This window comes from Ranitomeya imitator, chromosome 4, assembly GCF_032444005.1.
Source record: "Ranitomeya imitator isolate aRanImi1 chromosome 4, aRanImi1.pri, whole genome shotgun sequence".
Lineage (NCBI taxonomy): Eukaryota > Metazoa > Chordata > Amphibia > Anura > Dendrobatidae > Ranitomeya > Ranitomeya imitator.
In genome coordinates, this window is record NC_091285.1 from 622,229,152 (window position 1) to 622,241,776 (window position 12,625).

A 12,625-nucleotide genomic window follows, 5' to 3' on the forward strand; every position below is an offset into this window, starting at 1 on the left:
AAAGATGCCAAATCTAATCTTCAAATGATACTCATTCCTTCTTGTGACGACTTGTACAAGAACTCGAGCTCCTTGAAGATGCTTGTATCGCGCACTCTAAAGTCATTTGTGATTTACCTACATATGTAAAAGGCCTGTACCGGCTGGCGAGGCTCCATCGTCTTTTGTTGGGAAATTAAGAGATTAGCAGCATCAAATATTGTAGCAAGTCAGTGCAATCTACCTGGCTACATGTACACACTGCATGGTAAAGTACTGGGGTATTCACCGAAATAGACAAAACCCTCTCCAACTGTGTGTCGTTAAAAGTCGAGTGTATTGTATCCTCAAAGCTTTAAAGGCTTGTCAGAAGTGATGAAAGACGAGGCAATTAATGGTAATTCCTAAAGTATTAACAGAAAAATTGATGGTTAATTTTATTTGTTTCATCTACCACCTTTCAAAGTTAAAAAAAAAATGATAACCAGCATTGGGTGATCTCGATATTTTATTTCTTTGTCTACTTTTCATTGGATTTATTTTTTTCTTTTAATTCAGGGTTTGGTCTCCTAGGATGATCATATGTAAGTGTATATTCTGTAAAGTGTAAGAGGTGACTTGTGCACCTTCTTTGGTGCAAAATTAAGGGTTGCGCCTTTTTGATTGCGACAGCTCAAAGCAGACTAGTACTGTCCTAACCTATCCTTTAGTGGTTACTCTTTTCCTCCAAGAATCGGAGTCTTTCTGAGAAGTAGGTCTCTTTCCAGTCAACAAAATTCACAGTCCTAATATTGAATCCTATGTACTAGGGGTTTTTGGAGGAAAGGTGTATACAGCTCTGGCACAAATTAAGAGACCACCACATCAAAACCCTGTCATGGGCAGCCCAATCTCCAGACCTGAACCCCATTGAAAACCTCTGGAATGTAATCAAGAGGATGATGGATAGTCACAACTAAGCCATCAAACAAAGAACTGCTTACATTTTAGCGCCAGGAGTAATGTGAAAGACTGGTGGAAAGCATGCCAAAACGCATGAAAGATGATTAAAAATCATGGTTATTCCACAAAATATTGATTTCTGAACTCTTCTTAAGTTAAAACATTAGTATTGTTGTTTCTAAATGATTATGAAGTTGTTTTATTTGCATTATTTGAGGTCTGGAGGCACTGTTGTTGTTTTGTTTTTTGTTTTTTTTTGACCATTTTTCTTTGTCAGAACAAAATACAAAATGTATTGCTTGGAACTTTGGAGAAATGTTGTCAGAAGTTAACAGAATAAAAGAGCAATTTACATTTTACTCAAAAATATAAAGAGAAAAGATCAGACAAACTGAACATTTTGCAGCGGCCTCCTAATTTTTGCCAGAGCTGTAAATACTGCTCCGCCAAGCTTATATAGGATTCAGTATTGGTAATGTGAATATTGTTAGGAATTTTTAGTTAAGTGAATCAGGAATGTGAAACCGAGGATCAACATGTCAGCTCCTACAGTCTGTTCTCCCTTTAGTCACTTATGCAGTCTATGGTCACTCCCCACCATGTTCATAGTCATCTGTTGCTACCTTCTCCTCCACATGCCATGCTAATATGAGGTGTTCCACAATTTGTAATAAAGATGCAAGTTCGGACTGTCCCACTGGAGTACAGGTGATTCCTCCGGTGGGCCCCCACCACACTGTATGAACAGTATTTGGCGTAATACTATAGAATACTGAGTACATTTTTTGTCTCCAGTGTATAAGTAGGACATAGCTGAACAAGAAAGCGTGCAGACAAGAGTGACCCAGGTTATGAAGGGAATAGGTGGACTGCAATACCGAGACAGGTTATCAAATTTGGGGTTATTGAGTTTGGAAGAACATCGACTTATGGGCGATCTTATTAAAATGTACAAATATATGACTGGATGATGTAGAGATCATTCTAATGATCTTTTTACATCTAGGCCTGCGATGGGACAAGGGGGCATCCTCTCGGTCTAGAGCCAAAAAGGTTTAATCACCACAGACATGGATTCTTTACTGTAAGAGCAGTGAGATTATGGAAGGCTCTACAACATGATGTTGTAATGGTTGATTCACTACAAACTACAAGGAGGGCCTCCATATCTTTCTTGAAAAATGTAATATTACAGGTTATGGGTATTAGATTCTTTGATGGAACGTGGATCCAGAGAACTAGGCTGATTGCTGAACTTTTCCCCTAATATGAGTATCTGCCTCGTGGGGTTTTTGCCTTCCTCTCCATCTACATGTCAGGGTATAGGTTGAACTGTACGGAATTACGGAAGGTCTTATTTCAACCTTAAAAACTGTGAAACTATAATACACTGGATTCACTATGTACAGACAAAGGCAACATCTCATCATTCATTTAAAAATCTATCCCATTTATTATTACATAAAAGCTCGGGTAAATTTGCCAACACATCATGTATAGACGGGGAACAAGGAAAGGATTTTGCTATATGCCCCTCTTTTTCTTCCCTTCTCCATTAAAGCACAGATGCAAATGGATCTCCATAGACCCCATAGTCCATTGGGTGGCCCTAATCAGTGACTGAGAGCTGTGTACATGCTCATACAAGGAAATCTGCCAATCACTGATTAGGACCACCCACTGGACTCCTAAACCCAGAGCACACAGGGATTATATACAGTATATGTGTATGTATATACTGTATGTTCTGCTGTATAACATGAGGCCCTCAGGTCCGGCAGCATGGTCAATGTGGCAGGTTTCCTTTAAGAACATCTGGCAAACACTGCACTTTTTCTATTACTTTCCACTGTCAGGCTCCCAACTATTTACTGACTACAAGATCTCACCTGTTATCAGGAGGTGCATTGTCCATCTCGGTGAATCACTAATCTTTCAGTGGCGATGAATCAGTGCTGTACATATATTACATGACCACACACTGTCTGACAGAGAATGAATCAGAATATTGAGTTTACAAAAACCCTTGTAAGAGTCGTCTGACGAGCCGCAGGGTTTAATATAGTTGTCTGCAAACTAAAACATACAATGCTCCTTGTTTACTTTATTCATAATGTAGTTTGATTAAATTCTAAAATTGGGAACATTAGAGAAATGCTGAATACATAGAAACTCCCGAAAAAAAAGAGGTAACATCCAGAGTAATAAAGAATCAGATATGTCAGGAAACATCTAATATATAATTGCCTAGAATACTACTTCCTGCTAATGTCCGGAGCTAATGTCCGGAGCTAATGTCCGGAGCTAATGTCCGGAGATAAGTGACGTCAACAGTGTCCAGTGTCTGATTGGTTGCCGCCTGCTGCGAGCGACCAATCAGAAACGTGCCGTACTGTGACACACTCCGCCCGCCATTTTGGTGTGATTTTTGAATTTTTACCTCACAGCAAGTTTCTACTGCATGGAGGCGGGCCCAGTGACGTTGCTCTTCAAGCTCCTGCCGAATTTCGTCAAAAAAATGATAATACCATTTACCAAAACTATATATATTTAGTTGTGAAGTGGTTCAGTGACATTTTCACACCAATTTTGAACTTTTGTTTGGTGTTTTCTCCATATACTGCCTATTATTCACTGACTGTTATACTGAGAGACTGCCGTTTATTAACCTCTTCTTTGCCACATCTATAATATAACGCTGGGAGCGTCACTCTGTCCGAAGCCTCTATAGACTGCGCAAGCGCAAGCGCCGGCGCAGTCTGGGCCTCACAGAGCGACGCTCCCGGGAGATCGCGGTATGCGTAAGCACTGAACGCATACCGCGATCTCCACCGGAGAGTCAGGGACCGCCAGGAGGGAGGGTAAGTATACTCACCTTTCCCGGTTCCAGCGCTGCTTGCGGCTCCGTCTCCCGGCTCCTCTGCTCCCGGCTCCGGAGGGCGCGGACTGCGCAGGCGCCGATTCCTGCTGCCGGAATCGGCGCCTGCGCAGTCCGCGCTTTCCGGCGCCATTTTCTTGAAGACACACTCCGGCTCCACTGCAGGTGTGTCTTCAAGAAAATGGCGCCGGAAAGCGCAAACTGCGCAGGCGCCGATTCCTGCTGCCGGAATCGGCGCCTGCGCAGTCCCCGCTTTTTGGCGCCATTTTCTTGAAGACATACCTGCAGTGGAGCCGGACGATAGGTGAGTATGGTATTTTTTTTTTTTTTTATATGGCAGCAGCATTCGGGGGCATACACACTGGAGCGGGGGGCATATGATACAATGGTGGCGCAGGATGGGAGCAGCACATGACAGAACGGGCGCAGGATGGCAGCAGCACATGACAGAACGGGCGCAGGATGGCCGCAGCACATGACAGAACGGGCGCAGGATGGCCGCAGCACATGACAGAACGGGCGCAGGATGGCAGCAGCACATGACAGAACGGGCGCAGGATGGCCGCAGCACATGACAGAACGGGCGCAGGATGGCAGCAGCACATGACAGAACGGGCGCAGGATGGCAGCAGCACATGACAGAACGGGCTCAGGATGGCCGCAGCACATGACAGAACGGCCGCAGGATGGCCGCAGCACACGACAGAACGGGCGCAGGATGGCCGCAGCACACGACAGAACGGGCGCAGGATGGCCGCAGCACAAGACAGAACGGGCGCAGGATGGCCGCAGCACATGACAGAACGGGCGCAGGATGGCAGCATCACATGACAGAACGGGCGCAGGATGGCAGCAGCACATGACAGAACGGGCTCAGGATGGCCGCAGCACATGACAGAACGGGCGCAGGATGGCCGCAGCACATGACAGAACGGGCGCAGGATGGCAGCAGCACATGACAGAACGGGCGCAGGATGGCAGCAGCACATGACAGAACGGGCGCAGGATGGCAGCAGCACATGACAGAACGGGCGCAGGATGGCAGCAGCACATGACAGAACGGGCGCAGGATGGCAGCAGCACATGACAGAACGGGCGCAGGATGGCAGCAGCACATGACAGAACGGGCGCAGGATGGCAGCAGCACATGACAGAACGGGCGCAGGATGGCAGCAGCACATGACAGAACGGGCGCAGGATGGCAGCAGCACATGACAGAACGGGCGCAGGATGGCAGCAGCACATGACAGAACGGGCGCAGGATGGCAGCAGCACATGACAGAACGGGCGCAGGATGGCAGCAGCAAATGACAGAACGGGGACGCAGGATGGGAGCAGCAAATGACAGAACGGGCGCAGGATGGGAGCAGCAAATGACAGGATGGGAGCAGCAAATGACAGAATGGAGGCGCAGGATGGGAGCAGCACATGACAGAACGGGGGCGCAGGATGGGAGCAGCACATGACAGAACGGGGGCGCAGGATGGGAGCAGCACATGACAGGATGGGGGCGCAGGATGGAGCAGCACATACCAGGATGGAGACCATATACCAATATAAATGCTCGCCACCCGGGCGTAGAACGGGTTCAATAGCTAGTTGGGTATATTGCTCTATTATTTGCCACATAAGGACATTGTCCATTATTGCCCAGCAATTTCTCTGCAATATAAACTGCCTATTTATTAATATCTGCATTCCTGCAAAGAACTATTGCCTATTATTAACTGGCTATATTCCCACTACCTGACACTGCCTCTTATTAACCTGTTGTTTGCCACCACCACGCTTAAAGCTGTTTAGCTTAGCCAACATGAGCTCTAATAGTAAGGATACTAATGACACAGAGCCCAAAGCTGCTGATGGCGCACGTAAGATTAGGTCTGATAGAAAGTATACTAATAATGCAGAGCAAAAAGACGCCGATGCCGCACGTAAGCGCAAACAGCGTGCTAACAAGAGTACAGAGGATAGATGCAAGCGCATGGACACTGTTAAGTATACTAATGACACAGAGTCCAAAGCTTATGATGGCGCACGTAAGATCAGGTCTGATATAAAGTATGGTAATGATGCAGAGCGAAAAGCCGCCGATGCCGCACGTAAGCGCAAACAGCGTGCTAAGTCTGATGTCTTTCATCCCTCCCCTCATAAGCATGTTCATGGATCCTGTGTAACTGTAGCTTAAATAACAAGAATTGTCAAGAGCTGGTGAGTGCAGCCATTTTTTGTTCTTTCTTACTATTATTTATTAATTGTATTATTCTTACATTTGAATAAATAAAGTATATATGGATTCTAGACTCCCGATTCTTTAGAATCGGGCTGCCATCTAGTCTACTATATAATTGTCTAAGGGTCACTTCCGTCTCTCTGTCCTTCTGTCTGTCACGGATATTCATTGGTCGTGGCCTCTGTCTGTCATGGAATCCAAGTCACTGATTGGTTTCGCCAGCTGCCTGTCATGGCTGCCGCGACCAATCAGCAACGGCCACAGTCCGATTAGTCCCTCCCTACTCCCCTGCAGTCAGCGCCCGGCGCCCGCTCCATACTCCCCGCAGTCAGTGCCCGGCGCCCGCTCCATACTCCCCGCAGTCACCGCTCACACAGGGTTAATGCCAGCGGTAACGGACCGCGTTATGCCGCGGGTAAGGCTACTTTCACACTAGCGTCGGAATCTCCCCGTCGCAATGCGTCGGGGAGAGATTCCGACGCTAGCGTTTGCTGCATTGCACAATGGGTGCAGCGGATGCATTTTTCCGGCGCATCCGCTGCCCCATTGTAAGGTGCGGGGAGGTGGGGGCGGAGTTCCGACCGCGCAAAAAGCGGTCCGTCAGGAGAAAAAAACGTTACATGTAGGGTTTTTTTCTCCCGACGGTCTGCCAAAGCACGACGCATCCGTCGCAAGACGGATGCGAAGTTTGGCAATCCGTCGCAAATGCGTCGTCAATAGAAGTCTATGGGGAAAAAACGCATCCTGCAAGCACTTTTGCAGGATGCGTTTTTTCTGCAAAACGACGCATTGTGACGGATTTAAAAAAACGCTAGTGTGAAAGTAGCCTAACTCACTCCGTTACCGCCGCTATTAACCCTGTGTGACCAAGTTTTTACTATTGACGCTGCCTATGCAGCGTCAATAGTAAAAAGATCTTGTCACGCTCACGCCCTGACTGGTGGGCGTGAGCTCGGGGGGTTTGTGGCCCCACTGTGCCACAAACCAGACTACCCTGGAAGGGGCGTAACTATGACAGCTGCCTGGGTTTTCACTGGAGCCTCTGATGGTGAGGACAGGCTTGTGCAGCAGGCAGCTGCCAGGTGCTACTCCAGGGTGCTGTCTGGCTGTGGCTGCTGATCCCACTTGGGAGACAGGAACACCAGGATTGGTGCGGGCATTAGGCAAGACTAGCAGAAGAGCACGGCTGGAACTCAGACGAGTAGGCTGGCACGGCTGAGACAGAGCTGGCAGAGACACGGCAGAGAACACAGGGCTGGCAGAGACACGGCAGGAAACAGGACTGGCTAGGACAGCAGGAACACAGGACTGGAAGGCAGGGCAGGAATGGCAGGAACACAGGATTGGGAGGCACGGCAGAGAACACAGGACTGGTTGATGTGGTATATGAAGGAACAGGTAGGGGTCTGTTCACACTGGAGGTGCAGGTACAGATATGTAGTTTGGAGGAACAGGTAGGGACCTGTTCACACTGGAGGTGCAGGTACAGATATATAGTTTGGAGGAACAGGTAGGGACCTGTTCACACTGGAGGTGCAGGTACAGATATATAGTTTGGAGGAACAGGTAGGGACCTGTTCACACTGGAGGTGCAGGTACAGATATATAGTTTGGAGGAACAGGTAGGGACCTGTTCACACTGGAGGTGCAGGTACAGATATATAGTTTGGAGGAACAGGTAGGGACCTGTTCACACTGGAGGTGCAGGTACAGATATATAGTTTGGAGGAACAGGTAGGGACCTGTTCACACTGGAGGTGCAGGAACAGATATGAAATATGAAGGAACAGGTAGGGACCTGTTCACACAGGAGAGGAGTACAAGACTGCAGATAGGAGTGGAGAAGCAGCAAGAGATAGCGTAGCAACAAAAGCTGAGCAGAGCCACAAAGAATGTGGAGAGAAGCTGAAGCAAGAGATACTGCAGAAGCTAAGCAGAGTGGAACCGCAAGAATTGCAGAGAGGAACTGCAGAAAGAGGTTTCTGCAGCAACGGGAGCGGAGCAGAGTAGAACAGAGCAGAACCGCAGGAGTGCGGAGCAGCGGTAAAGCCACCAAGATACAGAGCAGGCAGAGCCGCAAGAGTGCGGAGTGTAAGCAGACCGAGAACACAAGGAAAGACACAGCAGGGAAGGAAGCCACAGACAAGGAGACCGAGACAAGACTAAGTACAGACAAGGCAATGGAACAAGACACAGGGACAAAGACACAGGGACCAGGATATTCTGCCTCCTGGAGGGCGGACAAAGATCAAGGCAATAGCACAGAGAAAAGCCTCCAGAGAGGGAGTAACTCAGAGCAAGGCCAGGCAAACTCAGAAGAAACAAACTGAGCAAACACATTGCACAGGCCCAGACCACAGGGTGGAGCTGCACTATATACAGGAGGCCTCTTGGTAATTGGTCAGAAACTGATTAGACAGATGCACCTGATTCCTATAAGAACCAGAGAGTTCAGGCGCCGGCCCCCTATACACACAACCATGAAGCATGCACAGAGCAGAGACACAGACTATGGAGCTGGCATGAAACAGAAACCACATCATGGCCTGGAGCAGTGGGTAAGATAGTGTGAGAGATGTGAGGCCATGCCGTGATGCCAGCAGAGTTGTTACAGATCTAATGTTAAAAATAATAAAAAAATAAAAAATCATTATACACTCACCTTTCGCGACGCTCCGGTGACCGCTCCATGCAAGCGGCAGGTTCCGGTGCTAAGGATGGTATGCGACAAGGACCTGCCATGACGTCACGGTCATGTGACCGCAAAGTCATCACAGGTCCTGCGCGCCTGCGCGAGAAGGACCTGCCATGACGTCACGGTCATGTGACCGTGACGTCATCACACCCTGGGACCGGAAGCTGCCGCGTGCACCGCGCACAGAACTACAAGGGACCCTCGGATCGGAAGGCGAGTATATGTTTATTTTTTATTTTTTAACCTGTGACATACGTGGCTGGGCAATATACTACATAGCTGGGCAATATACTACGTGGCTCTGTGCTGTATACTACGTCACTGGGCAATATACTACGTCACTGGGCAACATACTACGTCACTGGGCAATATACTACGTAACTGGGCAATATACTACGTGGCTCTGTGCTGTATACTACGTCACTGGGCGATATACTACGTAACTGGGCAATATACTACGTGGCTGGGCAATATACTACGTGGCTGGGCAATATACTACGTGGACATGCATATTCTAGAATACCCGATGCGTTTGAATCAGGCCACCATCTAGTTGGAAATAATCGATTTAGCTAAAGGTGTAAAGGATGGGATGAGTATTTAAAGGGAATCTATCACCAGGTTTGTGCTACCCCATCTGAGAGCATAATTATGTAAGGGCAGATGAGCGATTCCAGCAATGTATCACTTACTTTACTGGGTGCTACAGTTTTGATTAAAATCACTGTTTTATCTGCTGTAGATCTAGCAGTTCTCTAAATGCTGAGCTCTGTATAACCCGCCCACTCCACTGATTGGCAGATTTCTGTGTACACTGTGCATAGGTAGAAAGCTGCCAATCAGTGCTGGGGGCGTGGCAGCAGGTTTATTAAACCTGTAGTGATAAACTCCTGCTGATAAAACAGTGATTTTATCAAAACTCCAGCAGGCAGGGTAGTAAGTGAAGGCGAAGTGACACTTCGCTATAATTAGAGTCTGTGCCTCTACATGATGCTGTTTTCAAATTAGATGGCAAAAACTTGGTGACAGAATCCCTTTAAAAATGTAAGCTAGTGCATATGTGGAGCTCAAGGTAGAACGTAGTTTAATGTATAAAAAATGGGACCAGTGCAATTGTGGAAGGAAGAAAAAAAAGTTGTCCCCTACGTGAGTATCAAGAATGATTGACTGGGGCCACAAGAAAACAAAATTAAGCAAATAAATGTAAAGAGAATATGTTGCCACACAGCCAAAAAGCTGGTTTACAAAGGTTCACTAAGTATTCCTGAACAGTTCAATATTCCATATTGTCGTTGGTAGAAAGAGTTGGAATGGTGCACTTCCGCAGATCCAGCTGAATAGAAAAAATCCTGGTATACACATAGCCGGCAGCACCGATATTCCTGAGCACAATTGAGGAACGAGGGGCTGTAAGCACTTGGAAGGAAGGCTTGTATAGTAGAAGGTCCGCTCTATGATGGCCTTTGTAGGATCCTGGAGCACCCGCTAAGGCCGTGGGGTACTCGGGCCGGGTCCGGCGGTACATAAAGGGGTGGTCACAGTGGCAGTGACTAGGTCCGTGGCCCTGGGCATCCAGTTAACCCCTTCATGACCCAGCCTATTTTGACCTTAAAGACCTTGCCATTTTTTGCAATTCTGACCAGTGTCCCTTTATGAGGTAATAACTCAGGAACGCTTCAACGGATCCTAGCGGTTCTGAGATTGTTTTTTCATGACATATTGGGCTTCAAGTTAGTGGTAAATTTAGGTCAATAAATTCTGCGTTTATTTGTGATAAAAACGGAAATTTGGCGAAAATTTTGAAAATTTTGCAATTTTCACATTTTGAATTTTTATTCAGTTAAACCAGAGAGTTATGTGACACAAAATAGTTAATAAATAACATTTCCCACATGTATACTTTACATCAGCACAATTTTGGAAACAAAATTTTTTTTTGCTAGGAAGTTATAAGGGTTAAAATTTGACCAGCGATTTCTCATTTTTACAATGAAATTTACAAAACCATTTTTTTTAGGGACCACCTCACATTTGAAGTCAGTTTGAGGGGTCTATATGGCTGAAAATACCCAAAAGTGACACCATTCTAAAAACTGCACCCCTCAAGGTACTCAAAACCACATTCAAGAAGTTTATTAACCCTTCAGGTGCTTCACAGCAGCAGAAGCAACATGGAAGGAAAAAATGAACATTTAACTTTTTAGTCACAAAAATTATCTTTTAGCAACAATTTTTTTATTTTCCCAATATAAAAGGAGAAACTGAACGACGAAAGTTGTTGTCCAATTTGTCCTGAGTACGCTGATACCTCATATGTGGGGGTAAACCACTGTTTGGGCGCACGGCAGGGCTTGGAAGGGAAGGAGCGCCATTTGACTTTTTGAATGAAAAATTGGCTCCACTCTTTAGCGGACACCATGTCACGTTTGGAGAGCCCCCGTGTGCCTAAAAATTGGAGCTCCCCCACAAATGACCCCATTTTGGAAACTAGACGCCCCAAGGAACTTATCTAGATGCATAGTGAGCACTTTCAACCCCCAGGTGCTTCACAAATTGATCCGTAAAAATGAAAAAGTACTTTTTTTTCACAAAAAAATTCTTTTAGCCTCAATTTTTTCATTTTCACATGGGCAACAGGATAAAATGGATCCTAAAATTTGTTGGGTAATTTCTCCCGAGTACGCCGATACCTCATATGTGGGGGTAAACCACTGTTTGGGCACACGGCAGGGCTCGGAAGGGAAGGCGCGCCATTTGACTTTTTGAATGGAAAATTAGCTCCAATTGTTAGCGGACACCATGTCGCGTTTGGAGAGCCCCTGTGTGCCTAAACATTAGAGCTCCCCCACAAGTGACCCCATTTTGGAAACTAGACCCCCCAAGGAACTTATCTAGAGGCATATTGAGCACTTTAAACCCCCAGGTGCTTCACAGAAGTTTATAACGCAGAGCCATGAAAATAAAAAATAATTTTTCTTTCCTCAAAAATGATTTTTTAGCCTGGAATTTCCTATTTTGCCAAGGGTAATAGGAGAAATTGGACCCCAAATCTTGTTGTCCAGTTTGTCCTGAGTACGCTGATACCCCATATGTGGGGGTAAACCACTGTTTGGGCGCACGGCAGGGCTCGGAAGGGAAGGCACGCCATTTGGCTTTTTAAATGGAAAATTAGCTCCAATCATTAGCGGACACCATGTCACGTTTGGAGAGCCCCTGTGTGCCTAAACATTGGAGATCCCCTGTTGTGAATTCTGTGGAAGAGCTCCCTCCTGTGGTCACAAGTGGTACTTCGGCTAATTCTCTCTGTGAGCTTCTGTTGGTGGAGGGAAGTGGTACTGCGGCTTCTGAGTTTCCTCCCTCAGGTGATCTGGTGAGGTCGTTAGGTGCTTCTCTACTTAACTCCACCTAATGCTTTGATCCTGGCTTCCTGTCAATGTTCCAGTGTTGGACTTGCTTTTCCCTGGATCATTCCTGTGGCCTGCTTCTCTGCATAGCTAAGTTCTTCTTTGCTATTTGTTTGCTATTTTTTCTGTCCAGCTTGTCTAATTTGTTGCTGGAAGCTCTGGGACGCAAAGGGTGTACCTCCGTGCCGTTAGTTCGGTACGGAGGGTCTTTTTGCTCCCTTTGCGTGGTTTTCTTTAGGGTTTTGTGTAGACCGCAAAGTTACCTTTGCTATCCTCGCTCTGTTAAGAAAGTCGGGCCTCACTTTGCTGAATCTATTTCATCTCTACGTTTGTCTTTTCATCTTAACTCACAGTCATTTTATGTGGGGGGGCTGCCTTTTCCTTTGGGGTATTTCTCTGAGGCAAGGTAGGCTTGTTTTCTATCTTCAGGCTAGTTAGTTTCTCAGGCTGTGCCGAGTTGCATAGGCAGAGTTAGGCGCAATCCACGGCTGCCT